We start from the raw sequence: 21,513 nt of genomic DNA, 5'->3' as shown, positions 1-21,513 counted from the left end.
GCAATGTAAAATGGTGGCCATTGTCGACAGGGAATAAATTACCAAAGCATGAAGAGAAAACATCTTATCTGGCTGATGTATTTCCTGCTTCTGCAGAAAGCTACAAAGCCCAAGGGAGCGCAGTCAACCAAAATGCAGAGAGATGGAGATTAGCATGATGTGCAGTTCCTTGTTCCATTAAAGTTTGATCTTCCTCAATAGCCGAGGAGAATCAGATATCTCCCATTCAAGATTAAAGTACGCCAGCATAGAGGGGGGAAGATTAATCAGAGGCCTGTGTGAGATAAAAACAGCCTCGCTTCTGGCATGGAAAACAGTAGCAATAAAGAGTTCAGCTGATAATGTGAAACATGGCGAGCCACAATAGCAAATCAAACAGCATGTGCGGGCCTCCAAAAAACAAATCAAAGCACAGACTAACACCACAGTGCAGCGGCTGGAGGAGTGCAGCAGGGGCTGATCTGATTGCAGCCCAGGCCTTCATTTTATTACTGGTTAAGGTTGAAGAGGGCAAGCTGTGGATTTTTTTCCCATGTTGCTCTGTCGCCAGCCTCTCATTCCCTCTCCTCCTCTTCTCCTTGAGATCAATGGCGCTGGGGTGATTTCACAGCAGCCTGCATTGTCACCCAGAACAAATCAATGTGACCATGAGGAAGGCAAGAGCGGCATTGTTTTTAAGGGGAGCAAATTCGCTGTTGGAGAGCTTGTCAGATTTGCTTTATTCTCTCTCTTCCCCCCAAGAAGTCTTTGGAAGAAGCAAGCATAGCCTCACTTTTCAGGCTGAGTTATGGAACAAACTGTAAACTGCACGGTAGTCATGGCAGTGTACTCATTAACCACACACACAAAAATAGAGAAAACGTCTGCTGGCTGTATTTCATATCTGCGAGGGCACCCTCGAGGAAGAAAAATGGACAAGCGGGCCCTAACCTTACCAAATGAAAGGCTGTACATTAACCTCGGAGTCTGGTGAGATGTGACTCCATTCAGGTTTACAGGGGAGGAATGCTGTTGTCTGTCATGCGCTAACTGGCTGCAGATAACCCTGGTGAGGATCAGGCAAGGACTCGTGAGCAGAGTATTGGTCAGGTAATCCCTGGAGATTGGTCAAAACAATAGGAAATCAGACTCCCAATGGGCACACAATGGATAATGTATGATCCTCTGGAAAAGTAGTTGTACTTGTTGTACTTTTCAACATTTGGCATTGTTACAGTCACAAACATAAATGTATTTTTCCATATAGTTCTTGTGTGCAACTGAACCATAGCATAGCATTAGAGAGCAAGCAGCAGCACAAAGAAAAGCCTGGGACAAAGTTGTGTAGAAGTTTAAAGCAGGGATAGGTTATAAAACAGTATATCTGACAGAGCATTGTTCAATTTATCATCTGAAAATGGAATCGGTATGGCAGAACAGCAAACCTTACAAGACATGCCTCTGCACCTGAACTGATAGTCTGGACAGCCAAGAGGCCCGTGCTAACTGGTCAAACGGGCGGAGCTAAATTCAGGAAAACCCTGGATTAAAATATGATGGAGAGGAAAACTCAGTAAAATACATTTACGTTAGTGATTGTAAGGTGAAAAATGTATAAGAAAAAATGTTCAAGGGGTGTCGGTACTTTTGTAAGACTTTGTATACAACGCTCCAGACAATCAGGAGAGCATCTAGGAACATCTGAGGTTAATATTTAAATGTTAGTGCCAAAGGTTTTTCTTTCTGAAACAAGATGTTTCAATGTCTTTGTCCACTCAGTCACACACTAGTAATCATGATTGTAACCCAGTTTTATGGTACATCTGTGTTGGTTTGTATTCAGCATTGTTGGTATAAAAAGTGTGTTGATGGTAAAGCTGTAATGTCCCTCAACAGTCCAACTGTCTGCTTGTCTAAGGTAACCGGTTCTATTCATGCCCACTTTGCCCCATTCAGAACCAGAAGTTTTATCTGACGGCTAAGAACAGCCAATATGACTCAGTGCAGTTAGAGGCAGTGAGGAACAAAAGTTTAGTGCTAAATAATTTGCATTATAGTGCAAAAAAAGCAGCATTTATTACTACCTGCAACAACCTAATGGCATATAAAAAATACATAGATCAAGCTGGAGACCAAACGTCTTTTTCACTTGTATTCATTCACACTGACACTCTAAAAGTCATGCTTTCTTCTCAGCAGTCCCTTGCATGTGATGCTTCTGTTTTATGCTGTCTTTTCATGCTCTGTTGCCACATCTCAGACACTAATGTGCAGCAGTATCAAATCGTGCGAAATTGAAATGCACAAAAAAGGGCATGTCTCTTTTTGTTTGGCTGCATGATAAAAAACAAGGACTGCTGTAGACGTTTGATACGAAACGCTTTGATCAGGTGGCTAATGAGGCACTGTTGACATTGTTTTGAGTGAAACATCTTGTTTGTTCTTTTGAGCTGCGTTTATACTTTACAGGTAAGAAACAATCTGCTGGCCTATGAAATCAACTTACATAAGAGCAAACTATTTACTTTCATGTACAGAAAAATCATTTTATCGTGGAAAGTACAATTTTCTACAAATAAAACAAAATCCATGCAAAGATAGACATGTAAGACTGGACATAAGGTGAGTAACACACAGTTATCCTCATTCTCTCCAGCTCTCAGACACACACACACACACACACACACACACACACACACACACACACACACACACACACACACACGTCTGCATCCACCATTTCAGTCATCTTAAGTGCCAAAATGAGTTTTACTGCCTCTGGGAAGGTGTTGAGACAATCAAACCATGCAGGGATTAAAAAAGATTAATACACAGCACAGGAAATTAAACTTCAGCAACTTTAACGATATTCATGAGAGCAGCTCACTTATTCCCATCAGGCAGGCACTTTTAATAAGCAAAGAATACGGTAAGGAGCCCAAAAGCTATCAATCAATCAGAGCGATATGCAATTTGAGTTGCTAGAATTGATAAAATGCCAGGTTTCTCTTAGCGTATTGCTTTTTGTTAATGCATTGAGTAAAATATACATCTCGGCCTTCCAGCTGTTGGCAAATTTAATGAGTACAACAGATTGGACTTTACATAAGCACTCTAAGTATTCTCAGTTCTGTCAGTAAGTAGAGGAATGCTGTAGTTCTCAGAATTTAGATTGTTAAAAGTAAAATAATTTTACTTTTAACCAGCTGTGCCAGGAGGTTTCTAAATGGAGGCCACTGGTTCTATCCGTATTTTTGGTATGGCACGCCAAATCAAAAGGACAAAATAAAGAAATTAATACAAATTTGACTGTGAGTCAGTTTACCTATTTGCTACTTTCTACCCGGTTTTATTTTAAAATGTTAACATTTCTCCCCCGCCTTGTTCAGTTTTGTACCATTAGACCCGTTTGTATCCATGTCCAAGAACTATTATTATTTTTGGAATTATTTCCATGAACTATGAAAATAAATGCTCATAAAAATAATACAATCTCACATATGATTTTATGTAATTGTATACATTGCTGTATTAAAAATTGTGTTGCACCTACTTTGAATTTACCTTTGGTCATTATCCCCTTGTGGGCTACATCTGAGTCAGTCACTCCTTCACCAACTCTATATGTCCATTTTCTACCTGTCAACAAACCGTTATGCACCCTTTTACTCCAGCCATGCTGTCTGTATTTGCTTATTTTTTAATTCTAGTTCAGTATTTCACAAATTATAGAGATAATAAAACTGGTCAGCTATTATTTTGTAATAACTATGTATTTAGTCGTATCACCATTTCTATTAGTGATGATTGCCGTTTGAGCCAACTGACTAAGAAATATGACAGGTTACGACCTCTCACCAAACAAAAATAACACAAAATGACCTGATGCTGGTAGTTCATGTTTAGTGGGAGTCATGAAACCCAGATTTACTAGCAAAAACTTTAAGTAGAATATAGAAAACCAGTTTAAATCACTGGTTGTCAAAGTAGTACTAAAGATGCAAACTGGTGCCTGTTCAGATACCAAACCTTCTGAAGCAGATATCTTCTTTTTCAGCATATTAAAAAGTCAATATGAAACAAATAAAATGGAAAGTACTCGAAAGAAAGCACTTTATGCATAATATATTGTGTGGCAATGGGGTGGCCAACAGAGTGGCGCAAATTTGTAGGGGTGGACACGGTTCCCCCCGGGACCCCCTCTGATTGGGCCACTGATTTTAACATCTTAAAAGTACCAATCATCCTCCTTTTTAATGAATAAAGAAATCTACAAAATGAGGAACGCTTTGGAGATATGAAGGTCCAAAAAGAAGATCTGACTGTAAGCCAAAAGACAAAGAGGCAGAAAAAAACAACAACTCCAAACTCCGAAAAGATAACTCAGTGACCCAGATTTGAAGCTTACCCCCCCATGCCATTCCATTCTCCCATGCTTTTGTCCAACCATCATGTTGAGTTAAGGCAAGCATTATGCTGGGGAGACTATTTGTTTAGGTGAGGAGCAGCCACAGAGCTAATATGAGCACAATTTGCTCAGCAGGTCATAGGCGCGGAGTGGAGGAAGTAAATGAGGCAGTTCTGTCCCCCCGGGTGCAGCTCCTGTCTCATACATCACTGGATGTTTTATTCAATACAGCCAGGAAGGACTCCATGGCAGGTGCCCTGACTGTGGGGGCGCCGGCCGTCCCTGCTGCTGGTGGTGGAGGAAGATGAGGAGGAGGAAGTGGAGGAGGGGGGCCTCTCCATATTACATTCAGTCAGCCGGCCCTATCTGCAGGGCTGCGAGACAGAGCATGACTGGAGCCAGCGAGAGGAAGATCAATTTGGAAGGATGCTTGTACAGTCTAATGATAAAACACACTTGGTGCAGCTTTCTTTCTTTTTTTTTTTTTTCTTCCACTGCTCAGTCAGCATAATGTGAAGCTCGTCTCTTTGCAGCGTGAGCAATGAGGCTAAATATTGCAAAGCAACCTCAGCAAGCCGGCGAGGCTCAAAGTTCAGACTCTGACTTTTATTAACTCGCATTTATATTCGAGGAAAGGCGTGAATTTTAGATGCACCTACAATAAGCAGCCCTGTGCAGAGGACGGGGAGGCGTCTGCAGGGATGGACGGTCTCGCTGCAGACACTGGGAGCATTAAGTGAAAAAGTTTTACACACGGTTCTCTGAGCATTTTATGAATACCCCCCCGACACAATACATGTAAGGAATGATATATGAGTGGGAAAAATGTCTAATTGCACCAGACTGTACAGCAGTGACGCACGGGGGCGTATAGACAGATGAAAAATTCGCACCTTTTGCTCTGAGCCGCAATCTCTCCCTCTCTCTCTTTCCCAGCGCCACCGGTGCCCGCGGTGCACTGCCCTCCACAACACGCTTAATTGCTCCCCTTACTTGAAAAAAAGCCCCAATATTAAAACATCAAAGCAGTTCCTAGAGCTATTCGGCTCTCTCTAACAACGCTGCGTTTATTGTGGGTCACGTATGGAAACAAAGGCTTTAAATCAGAGACATCCGTGTGTTGCGATCCTTTATCCTCTAGGCAAGGGGGGGAAAAAAACTACATTCAGACAAGGAGAGAAAATAAAAAGCTAAATGTACCTACCATAAATTGTTCCTTATTGCAGACTAGAACTCCATGCAATCGTTAAGCAATCTGCCTCATTCTTCTTTGGGCCAAATTAAAAAGGATTCATTCCGTTTCCCCCCCCCCAGAAATCCAGCTGCTGCTGCTGCCGCTGCTGCTCCTCTGCAAAGATTCAATGCTGATTAAGTTTATCCTCGTCTTCCAGTGGTATGCAAAAATTAAAGATTCCACAATCTCGCCTTGAGCATGCAAAGTTAATAAGCTTCGCCCTCCTTTTTTTTTTCCTCCCTTTTATTAGCTCGACTCGGCTGCCGATAGAATGTGGAGGTTAAGAGCGCAGGTCGGCGGAGTCTCTCAGAAGCGTCCTCGGAAGGATTGCGCACCGAGAGAGAAGCGCTTCTCGTTTTTCAGCGCTTAACCTCTGAAAGCAAAGTGAAAAGAAACGCTCGCTTCTTTTCTGTCGCTTGAGAATACTTCCAAATAATGAAAAACTGGACTGTTTTACGCAGTATTCCAAAAAAAAATACAAAATCCAGCGCTGTTATTACGCATGGGTCCGTCTCCTTCTTATGAGCAATTTTTAAAAAACAAAAATATATATAGATTGCAAACGTAAATGTTTAGGAATGCGATTCAGGCAATTATTGTGTTGATATACCCTGAACGAAATCCAGGCAGGGCCAAAAGCAGCAGCCTGGAATATCCTAAACTGATGCAAAAAAAAAAAAATCCCGGCGATCAAGGCTCTGCTCCGTCCGTCACTTTCTCTGAGGGGGTCGGCAGGTTTCTCTCTCTTGGATGCGTTTCCTCCGGATTCAGACGCAGATTTCCACATGCGGTCTTGGAGCAACCTCAGTGGCGAAACTCAACCAGCCTCTCTTTGGCGTTTCAACCAAATATAGAAACTGCTCCGTCTGAATAAAGAGCTAGCTGCTTGAGGCAGCTCCGGGGACGCGGTCCTGCCCTTCTGCCGAACCGCCGCGACTGACAATAACCCGGAACGCTGCAGACTGTCAGGCTGCTCCGACCGCCCACCGACCAATCACATAGCTCGGGGAATAGACACATTCCCACGGGTTGGCCAATCACCGGTAATTGAAGGATGTTACCATAGAGACGCTCCGGCGTCTTAGCGTCTGAAACCACGTTGTTTATATACGCGGAAGATAACAAAAAAAGGAGAAGGATTTGATATAAATTGCAGTGGCAGGACGGAGATGTGGATCTTTGATCAACTTATTTTAAGCAAAGCAACGTTTCTGTTCTTATTTAGCTTTCCGGTTGAGGGCTGAAGGCAGCATCCTCTAATGGGACGAACAGAACCCTGCAGGGACCCAAGAGAGTCCGGCAGGCTGTTCTGCTTCGTGGCTGGTCTGCAGGGAGAAATGAAGATCCTGATGAGATCGGAATGAGATGAGATGTGATTTCTTTCAGCCTAATGTAAGTACTGTTTATGAATTAGTGACTTTAGAGTGTCATGATCAGGTTCAAGTCTCATATTAAGCAAAATTTAACACTTTAAATATATTTTTAGTGAGAAATGTATTAAAAGAGGCAATAATAATGGCTCTAAAAATTTTCATGGGTTTGTGTTATAAATTGAAGCCAGGATGAGTCATTTGAACACTTTTTCCACCTTTAATGTGACACACTATGTCTTTGTTAAAACAACAACAAAAGAATGATAAGATTAAAAATCTGCAAGCTCCAGTGCAAGGTAATGCCTTGCACTGTCACTTCTCTGCTTTTGGTTTGCAGAGAAGTGACATGGGATGGAAAGAATCTTCTTTGTACAAAGGTAGCAGTCAGGAGAGGGGATGCAAATACAAATCTACCACATTACAGCCCAGTGAAACAGTGTTCAGCAATTTGAGAAAATATGGGATAGCAGTGACATTACAACAGCCAGATGTTTCTACAAAACCGACAAAAAGGCAAGACCTTTTCAACAAATAGAGATCAACTGCTACATGTGTAGATATTTCTGGACCATACATTTTGTAGAAGAATCTGCTATCTGATGAAACATTGACATTAAAATTGACATTGACCAGTTGTGGCACAGATAAGTGTAAAGCACAACACTGGGAAAAAAAAAAAATTGCCCATATGTTCTGATATATATTCATATGTTTCAAAAATCTGGTAGCATCCAGATTTTTGGATCAACTTTCTTTCAGTAAAACTTTTTTCTTTTTTCCCCCCGTAGTTTAAAAGGTGAATAATTCTAACGCTGGTCCTTTTCTGAAGATGAAGAAGGATTTTATATTTATGAATCCAAAGCTAGGGATGCGCAAAATACCGGCATTAGTGTTGTTTGCTTTAATTTTCAAGTTCACGGTACTGCATCCAAGCATCATTTTATCTGTTGTTTATTTTTACTGACATCAGCTCCAGTAGTTGTTTCCCAGCTTTCTGAGTTTATGCTAGCTTTTATGCTAGAGTTTATCTAGCTTTTAGTGCCACAATAGTGCTACATGAGGATGTTGTTTTATAGCCAAACCTGCTTTAAACCTCTCCATAACTTTATCCTTGCCCTGTCTGCTGTATTCCTTGTTCTTAATGATGCCAAATGTTCACTAATGTTCCCTAACAAACCTCTGAGACCTTCACAGAAAAAATGATTTATACTGAGGTTGTGTTCAACACATAGGCAACTTTTGAAGGAAATACAGATGCGGCGTTGAATTATCCTTAAAGTTCTCAATTATGCACAATTCTGTGTTAGACTATCACATAATCTAAGCAAAATAAAATGAACTGATTATAATGTGGCACAATGTGAAAAGGTTCTGTGGGTACTAATCCTTTGGCAGGTCACCTTGCATAAGGAACATGAAACTTTGCAAAGTGCCTGTTTTTGGCTAAATGTCAGTAGAACAGCAAGGAAGTGAGCAGAGCACCTTGACCGTGGCTCTGCGTTTGTTCTTCGTCTTGGTGGCTGTGGCCTGCGCACACAGACCCTGGGACTCACAAAACCGGTACAAGCAATCACACATCATGGACTCTCATAATAAGCTGACGCTGGGAAGTGGGTGATGCAGCACTCAGCTTATGCCAGTGCTGATAAGAGCCTGAAAGTATTACCTCGGTCTGGCAGCCCGCTCCAAGAAATCCATCCTGAGCCAGGTCATCAATTCTGCCCTATCTGATTGCTCACCAATCCCTGGCAGCTCGATGTCGTCGTCCTGGCTCCTGCCTTTGAAATTTTCTCTATGACTTGCACTTTCATGCTAGTCCTTTCACAAAAAGAAACAACCACATGCTCTGTGCACGCATAGGTCTTTCATGAGGTCTTGCACCCACATGAGAAATCGCACAAACGGCTGAACGTATGAGCACACGAAGAGAGAAAGTTCCCAGAACAATGGATCGCCTTGCCCAGTAGATCCCTTAAATGTATTAGCTTCAATTACTCTTCCTCTCTGCCGCCGTGGTGCACTTACACATCATGCACTAAAGGCTGTGGAGTTCACCCACATCACCTGTGCTGCACGGCTGCAGCGTCGATCAAACAGATGAACAAATAATTGAAAAATACTAAACTGGAGCTGTGCCGTTCACCACCGAGGCAGCGGAGCAGGCAAATAAGTCGTTTGATTAGCTGATAAGCAGATGACTCAACAAACATTCAAGGCATGTTTACCGTGGTTTGATTAGAGCACGCCCAATACGCAGAAGATTGGACTCAAATATGCTGTGAAAACACTCAGCTGTTCCAATCCCCAAGGCAGCATGAGGGCACATAAAAACAATGAATTATTTATGGGGGAGACTAGTGAAATATCACAGTGGATAATTTTCTGTGGGCTATATTAAATGTAGTCTTCGGAATAATATGTATGTGTCTCTGCATTTCTCAGAAATCATTCCCTCTGACAGTCTGCAAAGCCTGATGATTGGAAATAAAATCATGTTTAGATATTTCCCTGCCAGGAAAAACCTATGACTGTTTCACTAAAACACCAAAGGAAAAGCTCATTTACATACTAATTGCGTCTCCTTCTTTCCCAGTAAATATGATCAAAGGATATTCGCTTTGTCTCTGTTTTAGACATTAGCTCTGGCTCAAACCGAAAAGTCTCAATTAAGCCAAGCATTTTGCATGCCTCGTTGGAAAGCGGGTTCACGGTACCAATAAATTCAGGTTCAGCCTCACCAAAAAAAATAAAAAATCACCACGTGGCATCTCTCTGAACGGAGCATCTCATAAATAAAAGCTCCAGCCACAAACATTAGTGTCTGTCTTAGAGCTGAAAGCCTTACGCTGATACAATTTGTTCCTGAAAGTGAACTCAGTTTAATTGAGCAAAGTTGAAGATTCCACAAACAGCAAAGCAACAGCGAGAGAGGGGGAGGAAATCGATGGCAACAGAGGCATGGAAAAAAGAGATAGCATTGATTTATCTGCCATTGATTCATGAGGATCGCTGCATTGTGCCCTGCGGGTGAAATGCACGCTGTCTGCCAACTGATGGGGATGAATCTGAAAAGGTGTCAAGTGGTTAGAGGACACAGAGCTGGAGGATGAGATCGGCAGGGACTAGACGAGGGTGACTGGGAAGGGAGTGAGCGGGGTGGGCCAAAAAAAGACAAGAAGCATCAACTGAAGGAGAGGAGTAGTAAAAAGGCTCGAGAAGAGAAAGTGATGTTGAGTAAGGATGACACCAGGGCTATGCAAAGTTGACTGGAATCAAATTCAGAACAACGTCTGAAACTGAAAAACAAAAAATCCAACTTAGACTCCTCCAAACGTTTCTTGAGCTTCACTGAGACAACCTAGACAATGTCTTGCGATACCCATACCTCTCGATTCTTTTGAAATTGTGTCAACAGACAAAAACTAAAAACTTCAATCTGTGATTTTACATCATAAACATAAACTGTGAAAAGGATGCAGGATTTTACAAATAATAATAAAAAAAAAACAATAACGTATGATTTAAGTGATTACAAAACAAAACCTGAAACACAAAGCACTCAGTTTCCTTTACTGTGATATTTCTAAAGAAATCAAAGTAAAACCAACTTTATTTAGAATCCCCCAGTTAGTAAGGAGAGTCCCACCTGTGTGTATTTATCCAGCTGAAGGCCTCTGAAGTTTGGACATAAGTGAAGACCAAGGAACAAAGGAGTAAGATGCAAAGATGTGAAGACATTTAAAGCAGGGTTAGGTCATACTGTACAATAACGCCTCTCTGAGTACAAAGCAACCCCAAGCCCACCAGGACAGAATCCACAGCTCAGATGAAAACAAGATAAATGCATGTAACACATCTTGCCTTTACAAAAGTGGAAGAAGAAAGCCAATGCTGAAAGAAGATATCTTGTTTGCAGTTTGTTACAATCCATGTAGGGGAGAAGGCAAACATTTGGAAGAAGTCCCTCTGATCAAATGAGTCCTGGTGACACGGTGTTAACGCTGTTGTTTTGCAGTAAGAACGTCCTGAGTTTAAATCCTGTTCTCCCTCAGGCAGATTTTCAGTTGTGTGGTGCATTTTTATTAGTGATAGATTTTTTTTTAAATTGCACAATTAAATTACTGTCATGGCACTAAAATCAGAAATTCAGCTCTAGATAATAAAACTGATCCCAAGAAGATACTCTGGTTGGATGAATGATTGAACATAAACGCTGACAAAATATTTTCACCGAAATGTTCAAAGACTTGTAAAAACAGCTACAAATAAATTCTGAGACCAAATTTGTTCTTACAATTATATTATTAATGCACTTTCTATATAGATTTTTCTTCTGCTACCATTTGATTTGCAGAACATGTTTAAAATAGTAACTTCAGTGAATGCAACGTGCCTTAAAGCAAAGAGATTTTCAGCAAATCTGAGTTCCTTCAAGATATCTGGCATTTGAAGGCATAACTCTGGCTTTATAGGCTACAAATTAGCTCACCTCCCAGTAGGAGATTTACTTGAACATGGGACATGGCTCAGTCAAAGTCCAGGCCACAATGAATTTGGAGATCTGTGGAAAGATTTAAAATATGTTTGCAGATGTTCCCAATCCAATCGAATGAACTTTGAAGTATTTGGAAAAGAAGGATAAACAAATAAGCTTAACTCACCCCAAAAGTCGTGCAGCTGTAACTGGAAGGAAAGGTGATTCTGGAGCTTTCTGATGTTTATCTAATAAACCCGTTACATAAATCCCAACACACACGGACGTTTGTAGATGTAAAGTGATCAAATGTGTAGAAACTTCAAGGTAAACGAATGACACAGGTGTATGAAAGTCAGTGCCTTTCATATTTTCGACATCTGCATTAAAAGAGGTTCAGGTTTGGGAGGTTTTGCACATAATGACCTCTGCCACACCTGGGCTTGTTAAACCTGACCATGGATCCTCCTCTTCCACATAAAAACTCAAAAACACAAAGGAGCAGCAGGGACCTAAGCTGTTTGAGTTTGCTACACCTAACTACGACGATTTGGTAAGTGGAAAGCTTTGAAGCAGCGGTTCTTGCATCTAGCTGTCACTACTGTGTGAGAAAATAAAACCGTTCTTAACACCTTTCATGTTGTTTGTCAGCACCTTTGCGGTACCTGCAGCTCCCAGTAGAATATATAAAAAAAAAAAAAACAGACACGTTTACCAGTTTCTTTGTATTATCAGGTAATACAAAATATGCAGAAAAATACAAATATGTAAGATCAATGCTGCATTTTTCTTTTAATAAAACAGAACAAGGAAGATGTCAGCGTTTGCGCATAATCTGAACTTTAACGTAATAACTTAACTGATACTGCTGATGAGACATCATCTTAAGACGTGCTTAAACAAACGGCGTCTCACGCTGAGCGTATTTACACAGCCTTCCTTCGAAAAGCAGCTGGTTTAGGCAGGGCTGTCAGGAACACAGCAATTGCCTCCGTTGTAAGAGCGCTTCACGGGATGGATCTGCTCTTTCTCTTCACGTGTCAATATCATGTTGGTGTTGGTGTCTCAGATTGCTAAAAGTTTAATACATTTTTTTGTTAAATCTTCTAAAAGAATAGGACCTAAAGGAAAAAAACAACAGCCACGTAATTACATGGGATGAGACCTGTAAGTTTAATATTTTATAAACATAGAACATCATTTAGTAGTATGTAACTCAGATCACTTGTAAGATTCTCTTAGAATATTTCTTACTTCTTCAGTTTCTCACTGCCTTCCTGTATTGCACAATATTATAATAAGTCACACTGACTATAATAACCACAGTCAAAATGCTTGAACATATTGAGTTAGTCCAGTTTTGAATCTGACACTGAAGCACACTATTGAACCCACTGTGGAACTTTGACAGCAACAATAAAACAAGTGATATTTCAAATGTTTCATCACTTTTGCTGCCCGTGGTTGGACAACTAAAGTATGATCTGCACCTGTCCAAAGGGACACAACCCTCCATTTCAGGCAAGACAGTTTATTTTGTTTAGCAGTAACCATTAAATCTGCAGATGAGTTGAGTCATCTGTCAGTTCAGAGAAGACAACTATTTTAGATGTATTATGCCGGTTTTGTTAAATCAAGCACTGTTTGGGTTACTGTCTCAAGTTTAAATTGGGTGAGTCAGATGTTAATGTGAGTTAGTGCAATAATGAAACGAAAGAGAAAGAACAGGATGTTGTTTAGAGCAGTTTTAATAAGGATCTTTGGAAATCCAACCACAAATGAAGAGCATCAGTTCAGCTGCACACAAAATGTGAGGAGAATGTCCCGACAGTTTACTAACTGCATCTAATTTGAACATGAACAAAGCAGTATTCAGTCATTCACTTCACTCCTGATTGATCAGGAGTGTTAAACCTGAGGCTGCGGATGCCACAGCTGTAGAAAAGTATGGGGATAAACGGGAAAGAACACTGGTTAATAACATACAAATTAACTCCAGGAGGATTAGAAAGGTTTTCAGATCATGAGAGATTCCCAACTTACCAGAACATGGTTAAGAGAGTCCTAGGCAAGCACTGTGCATAAACTCTTTCAATGCACAACAGTACTTAGCCCAAAGGTAAGAAAGGACAACTACACGATAAACCAAAACTGGGAATTTATTATTTCATAGGTTCAGATACGTGTGATTGTGATTGAAATTTGTTTTTGTCAGAGGCTGATTAATCTGATTTGGCTGAAGCAGTGGTCAGATTCAACCAGCAGGGGGAGTCTAGAGCTTGCGCTAGCTACAGTGAAGAGCACCGGAACTTCCTCCTTAGGTAATAATCGATGGAGCGTAAGTACCGTGTTCGGCTTTTATTAAAATTCTCCCCCTCTTTAGGTATGAGTATATATAAACACACCTGTAGGTTGTAAATTTGTTTCTTAACTTTCAGAAAGACTGAGTTTTTTGAAGCTCCGAATGTTAACAAATTCTGTTGTTAGCTCCATTGTTAGCGCCGTTGCTAACACCGTTTCAACGTTGATATCATTGTGTATGTTTGTAAGCTAATTGAGATGATAATAATCGCTGGAGCAGAAGCACCGTGTCCGGCTCTTTTATTAAAATTATCCCCTTCTTCAAGGCATTTACATGCTAGTGTATTGCTGAGGTCTTTAAAATTTTAAAATGTACCAGAAACTCTGCTTAACATTGATAAGTATAAGTGTTATCTGTACAGCAGGGTGCAGTCTTTTAGAAGCTTAAAAAGTAATAATCTCAGCACAAAACCCTGAGGAATGCCCCTGTTAATTATGAAGGGACCGGGAATCATTGCCGACATGACAAGTCTAGAGCTAACTAAGAACATGAGAGTCACGCTGAAGTAATAACTGTCAAATTTCATAGAAATGCCCAGTGGAGACTAACACCATGCACTGGTCAGTGAAGACGTGCAAATGGCAGCTATAAATAGGGAGACGTTTCCTAGCGAATTATTATTATGGCAGATAAATCAATGCTGTGTGTTACACAACTCAAAAGGTGAGAAATTAACATATAAATAAATTAACACAGAGGAACAAAAGACATGTAAATACATGCGTTTTCTACAACAACTTTTTAGACTCTTAATGCACAAGAGCTACTCAATCAAAAGATTTACCAAGCTAACGAACACGTTTAGGCAGAAGTATCATTTTATTATTTTAGACAACTTATTTCTTGTAAAATATCTGATTATTTGTCAGAATTATAAAATGTAAGCTTATTTTGTTTGCCATTCGTAAATAAAAGTCATCAGAAAATGCATGGGGTTTTGCTAGTCCTGTCGGAGATTACTGTAAGGCCTTTTTGAATTCCTTGTGTTGCATTTTGAGTTGCTTGGGCTTGTTCTTTTCAAGTTGTGAGGTAGCTGGTTGAACACTTTTCACGTCTCTCCATCTCAGTCAGGCAGGCTCCAGTGGACAGAGGGACCATCATCCTCTGACTCGCACAGTGCTCAGCTCTGCCCAATTTTGCACCTCCGTTCACGAGTGATAGAGCACTATCAGTTCTGACAGCTCCCTAGAGCCACTGGGATTTGAGTGCTCCCTCCTTTTACCCACCCTAAACCCCAGAATCACATACGCACACACATATAAACACACAGCATGTTCATGTACAAGCGCACACACACTCTCCTTAACTGTCGGTCTATTAAAAAGAGGAGGGCTGAAAATGAATGGCTGAACAAAAGATGTCAAAGTAGAGAAAGAAAAGGGAAATTATTATATTTGTAGTAGCTAAGGCTGAATGTGATATATTGTCTGTGGTTTTATAATTAGTGTATAATTATATAAACATGTGTATGTGTGCATGGCAAGATTTTGTCATGGTTATTTTTAAGCTGTATTCACCAAGCTGCTGATCCATACATACATACATACATACGCTTTTCATAGGTCCAGTAGTTGAACCAAGAGATCACAAGGTGTTCCTGAATCAAAGGGGATATGCACTCACTAGTCAGTTTATTAGATACATAGATACAACTGCATGTTAGCAAATAAGCCAATCATATGGTCATATGGTAATCAATTTACTTAGACATCTGTAGGTGGTGAAGATTATTTGCTAAATAATTGTAATGGAGAGGAAAGGGTATTTAAATGAATGGGAATGTGGTGTGTTTTTAGGTTCAAAGTTGGCTGGGTAAGTATTTCAGAAACCGTTGACCTATTGGGATTTTCCCACAGAGCTATCTCTGGTTTTCAGAGAATGGTCTGAAAAAGATCAAATATCCAGACAGCAGTAATTATGTGGACTAACACTCCCTTCTGGATGTCAGAGGACAGAGATAAATGGCAGACTGGCTTGTAATGATTGAAACAGTGGCTCAAATAAACACTAGTTACAATCAGGGTATGCAGAAAACCATCTATGAACATACAACATGTCAAACGTTGAAGCAGGTTTGAACAAGAAGACACCCAAGGATATTCCGCCTTTTAATAACAGTTCAGATGGTGTAGTAGAGGACATTTTCTTGGCACACTTCAGGCATCTTTATTACAAATTGGGCTTTATAAGCCACAGCCTAGCAGAGTATTGTTTCTGACCATGTTCATTTCTGATGGTTACTTCCTACCCCTAGCCCAGCATTTCGAACTGGTTTTCTGAACATCAAATGGTGCTTTGCATTAGACACTACTGACATTCAGATCTTCTGGTCGTTAGAGCAGATGGGAGTAAAGGGGCTCATGTCGCTCCCTACAAGATGCAGCCCTGGACAGTTGCCCATGTCGCCCGTATCAGAAACCGCCACTTGTATCTGGGATATCATTGTTTTTGTTTTTTTTTCATTCCTGGCCCAGATTTAGAGCAAACTATTCTTTCTTTTAACAAAAATAAGAGCCTCTGGGCACCAATTTTAGACATTACACAGATTATAAATTTTTAAATCTGTTTAAATATATTGATCATAGACATTTTCTTGAAATATTGCAACCCTTTGTGAAAATGAAAAAAAATGTTGAAAAGGAATGCAAAATACTCAAAATGGACAATATCATTACTGTGTGTTCAGGGTAACATTCTGTCAGGAAGACCAAGAGCAGAACTAGTCAGAAACCACTGAGAATAATGAGATCCAAGAAAAATCTCTAAGTGAAGTCCTGAGAGCAAAACGTCTTAAATGGAGATGTACAATAATTTCAGCTCGAAGGAGAAACTGGCTGATATAAGCAGCAATTAGTAGGACGGAGAGGATGCTTTGTGAAAATTAACTAGCCCATTTCACCACGACATAATTGATGTGCAGAGTGATTTAAATTGGAGCAGCTGAAATTACTCCATAAGAAACTGGATCCAAAGGAGCTCAGAGGAATCCAGGTGTTCATTTACATGTCCGTGTGCAGCTTTGCGACTGCATGTCAGCGCTGGTTAGAAAGGTGCACCGGCAAAGGTGATCGCTGGATGTGGATTATAATAACACCTTGACCTCTGTCTAGCAGTGTTCACCCATCTTTTTCCATCTCCTCTGCCTCCACTATGCCTAACACCCCTCTCCGATTGTTCTTGCACATCCACGTGATTCATTTCTGCCTTCCTCCACATCTGCTGCTAACCTTTGACTCTTTTCACCACTTTTTAATCCCTTTTTGTTTCACAAAAGGATCCTGACTGAATTATTTAGTATTCATATTTCCATCTTCATCATAACTCCTCACTCAACTTTAACCTCAGAAAAGCTGCCTTTCTCTCGCTTGGTGAATTATTAGCCCATCTTCTGTGAGACCTTGCCAATCTATTAATCTAACTTGCCATTTACTGTCTTTTCTCTGCAGCTCTGTTAAAGGTTGGCTGCCTCTCCTCTCACTCTATCTGTCAGTCAGTCTTTGTGTGCAAATCCCACATCTTTCTCCCCCAGACTGAATTATTCAATTTAGATGCCATTTGTTTCACAGTTGGCAACATAGACTGTGTGCACTCTCCTCCGTAGAAACTGTGGTTCTAAATGGCAACGGCACTCCGCATCCTCAGCAACTGTTAATATTCCCTGACAATGCAAACTTTCTCTTTCCTTTTTCCTTTTAGCATTAATGGTCTGTCTTTTCTATAGAATTGACTGCAATATATATACATATATAAGTCCATATATACCGTACTTGGACTTATATATATAGCGCAAGTATAATGTATATATACTTATATACATTACATTTGTCAAGAGGAGTGTTTCAGTGAAGAGTCATTAAGATTTACTTAAGTCATCGTCAGGACTGAGGTGTTTATACCAATGCCTCCAATCTGTTAGTGAGGTTTTTCATTTTAATAATGCACAACTTGGCAAACAGGGTAGACAGTCAGCATTGGACCTTTGTCTAATCTGGAGAAAGCTATACTTTGATTAAATCCACATAGATCTGACAGGTATCACTTGTGGGTTTTTAAAAATGTTTTGTTACAATGCATACCATAGTGTTTTGATGATTGGAAACCAAAAACTATTTGCTAGGTGAAGGATTAAGAATGCACGCAGCATGTCCAAGTACGCGAGAGCGTTACTGGCATTTGCTATGATGCCACTGTTTTGCTTTTAGCAGTGACATCATGGATATCTGTTATCTGTGGATAAAAGTTAAAAGATCATTTCTCCATTGTGGTCAAATAATTCTTGACAGAAATCATTAGTAAGTATTCTAGATCTGACCACCTTAATTTCAAGCATTCGACATGTGGAGATGAGGGAATCTTAAATGGTGCAAAGCTTCTGCATGGTGTTGTAGGTTAATGGTCATTGTTGTTACATATGAGTAGCGCTTATGTAAATTCAGTAGCAGTGATGCATACGTGCAGCATGCCGTTTCTGCACTCATCCTACTGGATTTTTTTTAGCATTCTAAAAATCTATTGTAGCCTGGATTAGATTCAGAACCAATGATCTAGAATCTACAGTCTGAGATGCATAGGCAGTGGAGCTTTACTAACATAATGTAGCGTAATATTGTAACAAAAACAAAAAGGTAGACACTCAATAGTGTGATGGAGGAACAAGAACACGATATGGTCAAATTTTACATAACACTATGAAAACATTATTGAGTGACCTTCCTATCGAGTTAAATAGTCGATTACCTCCAGCATACTTTAAAATATTCTTCAACATTAGAAAAAAAACACAAACTGCCAATAATGGTTATTTCTTGGTGCTGGTAATGTACTCTACCTCTCTGGCTCTGACAGGCATGTTTCTGTCGGGATCGTCAAATCTCTGATGCCGAGGTTTCCAACACCTCTAGTGTCACCTCTGCTCCAACTGCAAAATGGAAGCAATCGGTTGTCTGGGCAACAAACTTCTCTCCGGGTTCTGTCATACAAATCCCTCTGAAGAAAGGGCAAAAAGTTAAAAAAGTTAAGTGGTATGAGAGAGAAGATTCAGAAGAGCTGCAGGCTTGTCTCAGATGCGTTTTCTTTCTGCCTACCAATAGTTTTTTTTATTATTATTTCTACTACAAAGATGGACAGAATGGCATGGAAATATTGCTGCTTATCCAGCTTACCGGCTTTTGCAGGGATGAGTCGAAAGCTGCCTTTGTGAGGCACCTTTTCACAAAGGCAGAAGACGTCGTGCTTGTATTTAAAACAAACACAAAGAACGCCAAGGTTACAACATTCAAAGGTGAAATAATACGGAGAGGAAGAGGGATTGACTAGCCTGGCAAATTAAATCTACGAGAGCCTCTGTGTACCTTGGGACCCTCACAGGGGCATTTTCTCCTCAGCGGCCTTAGAGCACCCTTCCTCCTAATGGAAGGGAAGCAGAACAGATGGGACACAAATTGCACTTTCATACACCTCAAGGTTCAAGGCAATTTCCCCTCTGAGCCTGTGAAGTTCTCGGATTGCCTCTCCATCCTTTGAGCCTTTCACTCTTCAAAGAGGTCTGGGTTTGTTCAGTTCCCCGACACACGCGCACACACACACGCACGCACACAGTTGCAGACACACATACAGCTTAGGTTCAGTTCATGCGAGTTGCTCTGTATGTTTCAAGTTATTTTATAGATGTTTGTCATTTCACTAGAATTTATAGATTTGTATTGCAAAGCTTTCCAGGTGTATTTACTCCTCTCTCTTCTACATCTTTTTACTTTTCAACATGAAATTACCATTTTATTGAGAAAATACCTCAGGTTTTGACAAGTCACTTAAAAAGCATCTGTGGACTTCAACAATATTTTTTCCTGCCATCGTTAAAAATGTAACCTCTAACAACGGAGGTTCTTAATGTTAGTCTTTTTGCGAACCTTAAGAGGGTTTTGGGATAACTCTATCAATCTTCTCTTCCAACACCGACCAGCCGTCCTGCCCCAGCTAAAAACGCATTCCCACTGCAAGGTCCTGCCACCACCGTGCTACACTATGCTCACGTTACGTTCAGTGTATTGTGCCGTGTTAGTTTTCCGCCATGCACAGCATTTTGCCTGTTGGCCAAAATATTCAGTTTGGTCTCATCCGACCTGCTGCCATGTTCCTTTCTTTCAACACTTGCCATCTTCTTGCCACTCTTCCAGAAAAACAGATTTTTGGAGGTCATGACTAAAAGTTGTTGCATTGATAGATTTTCCCACCTCAACCGTGGGTATCCACAGGTCTTTTAGAGCTGCTTTGATCCCTTGGCTGCATCTTTAATTAATGCTTTTTCCTACTCGGTCAATTTTTATGATGCTGTTTGTTCATATTTATACTGAGCTGTTTCCATATGTATTAAATTACACACAAACGAACTGGGTTTTATCTAAAGAAGCTGAATATTAATATACTCAACATTTTCAGATTTTTATTCATTCAAAAATGTTTAAGCCGTGTCTCAATCTCCTTCCACTTCACAATTACAAGAAACGGTTTGCTGCTCCATCACATAAAAACGATTTTATTACTTTAAAGATTTGTATTTATTGTCTGTACACTGTAATGTCATATTTTATTACATGTGACATGATTTTGTTGCATGCAGAAAATCAATGTTTTGTTGAACATTCCCATTACAACGACATGTAATGTCACCGGCTTGTGTCCTACACATTTGCAAACGCAAAAGCCAAGAGAAATGCAATTTCTGAAATGAATTTCCTCTCCTCTATTTGATGTCTAATGTACAAACTAGCGCTGAATGGCCCAGGTGCCAGCAGAGCCGCTGTGGAGATAATAAAAGACCTCCAGCAGCATTGTTTACGGCGCCATTAACAAACAAACATTAGGGCCCATTTGACTAAATACTGCTGACAGAGAATATGGCGATCAATCACCATGGCAACCACCCCCCATTAATTAATATTGCACTTGGAAATTTAGGAATGTGTGCATGATGAAGATGGAGTATGCCCAGATTTTTTTTTTCGTGGGGTTTTTCTGCTTCTCGATGAGCTCCGGCACATCTCATCTCTGGCCTTTGTCCGACGCCTGGCTCTGCATACTAACCGAGGGGTTAACTGTGTCCCCAAAGCAATTACGGCCAATTGTGGCACTAGTTAGCAATTAGTGGATTAAATGTAATGAGTCTGCCGTTGCCGTGGCGACTGGATATTTTTATTTTTTTTCAATGATACTTGTCAAAATGAAGAGCCCTTTAAAAAGGAGGCCGTGGGTTTTAACAGATGGAGACAGATAGGGCCAGTCCATTTAGAGCTATCATCACTTTAGTTTGTTATTGAATGTAATTAGTTGTTTTTATGTAAATGTGAAATGGGAAAAAAAAAAGAAAAGCCTAAAAACCGAAGTAAAAAACACTGTAATTAACCTCTGGAATCATTGTTGTTGGTAAAGAACGCTGGGCTTCTGTGAACCTTCGTCTGTGGATTGGAACACCTGGTGTGGGCGGTTTAAAAACTCATTTTGCTGTGTTTTTGAGCTTTTGTGTGTGACATTTAAAATTAGCTGCTGTCAGGTAAATTTTGATGTCTATATGGCAGGACTAATGGCGAGGCAGCCAATGTATGAGGAAGAAGTTGTGTGCACTCAGCTTGCATGTTGTTCCTTCAGCTGTCAACCGTTCTTATTAAACTGTTCAGTCATATGCAT

General features: G+C 40.4%; 1 protein-coding gene across 1 annotated transcript in view; it reads right to left on the bottom strand.

Moving 5' to 3' along the window:
• Positions 1-6,667, bottom strand: part of fam222aa (family with sequence similarity 222 member Aa) — a 74,718-nt gene extending 68,051 nt beyond the window's left edge. Inside the window, exon 1 of the mRNA XM_008418709.3 lies at positions 5,592-6,667. The gene's annotated coding sequence lies outside the window, so the exon portion shown is untranslated. The remainder of the gene's footprint in view (positions 1-5,591) is intronic.
• Between the last annotated feature and the right edge of the window lie 14,846 nt (positions 6,668-21,513).

The sequence above is a fragment of the Poecilia reticulata genome, chromosome 9, assembly GCF_904066995.2.
Source record: "Poecilia reticulata chromosome 9, P_reticulata-male-v2, whole genome shotgun sequence".
NCBI lineage: Eukaryota > Metazoa > Chordata > Actinopteri > Cyprinodontiformes > Poeciliidae > Poecilia > Poecilia reticulata.
The sequence above is the reverse complement of the archived record's forward strand: the minus strand, read 5'-3'. Positions and strand labels throughout refer to the sequence as shown.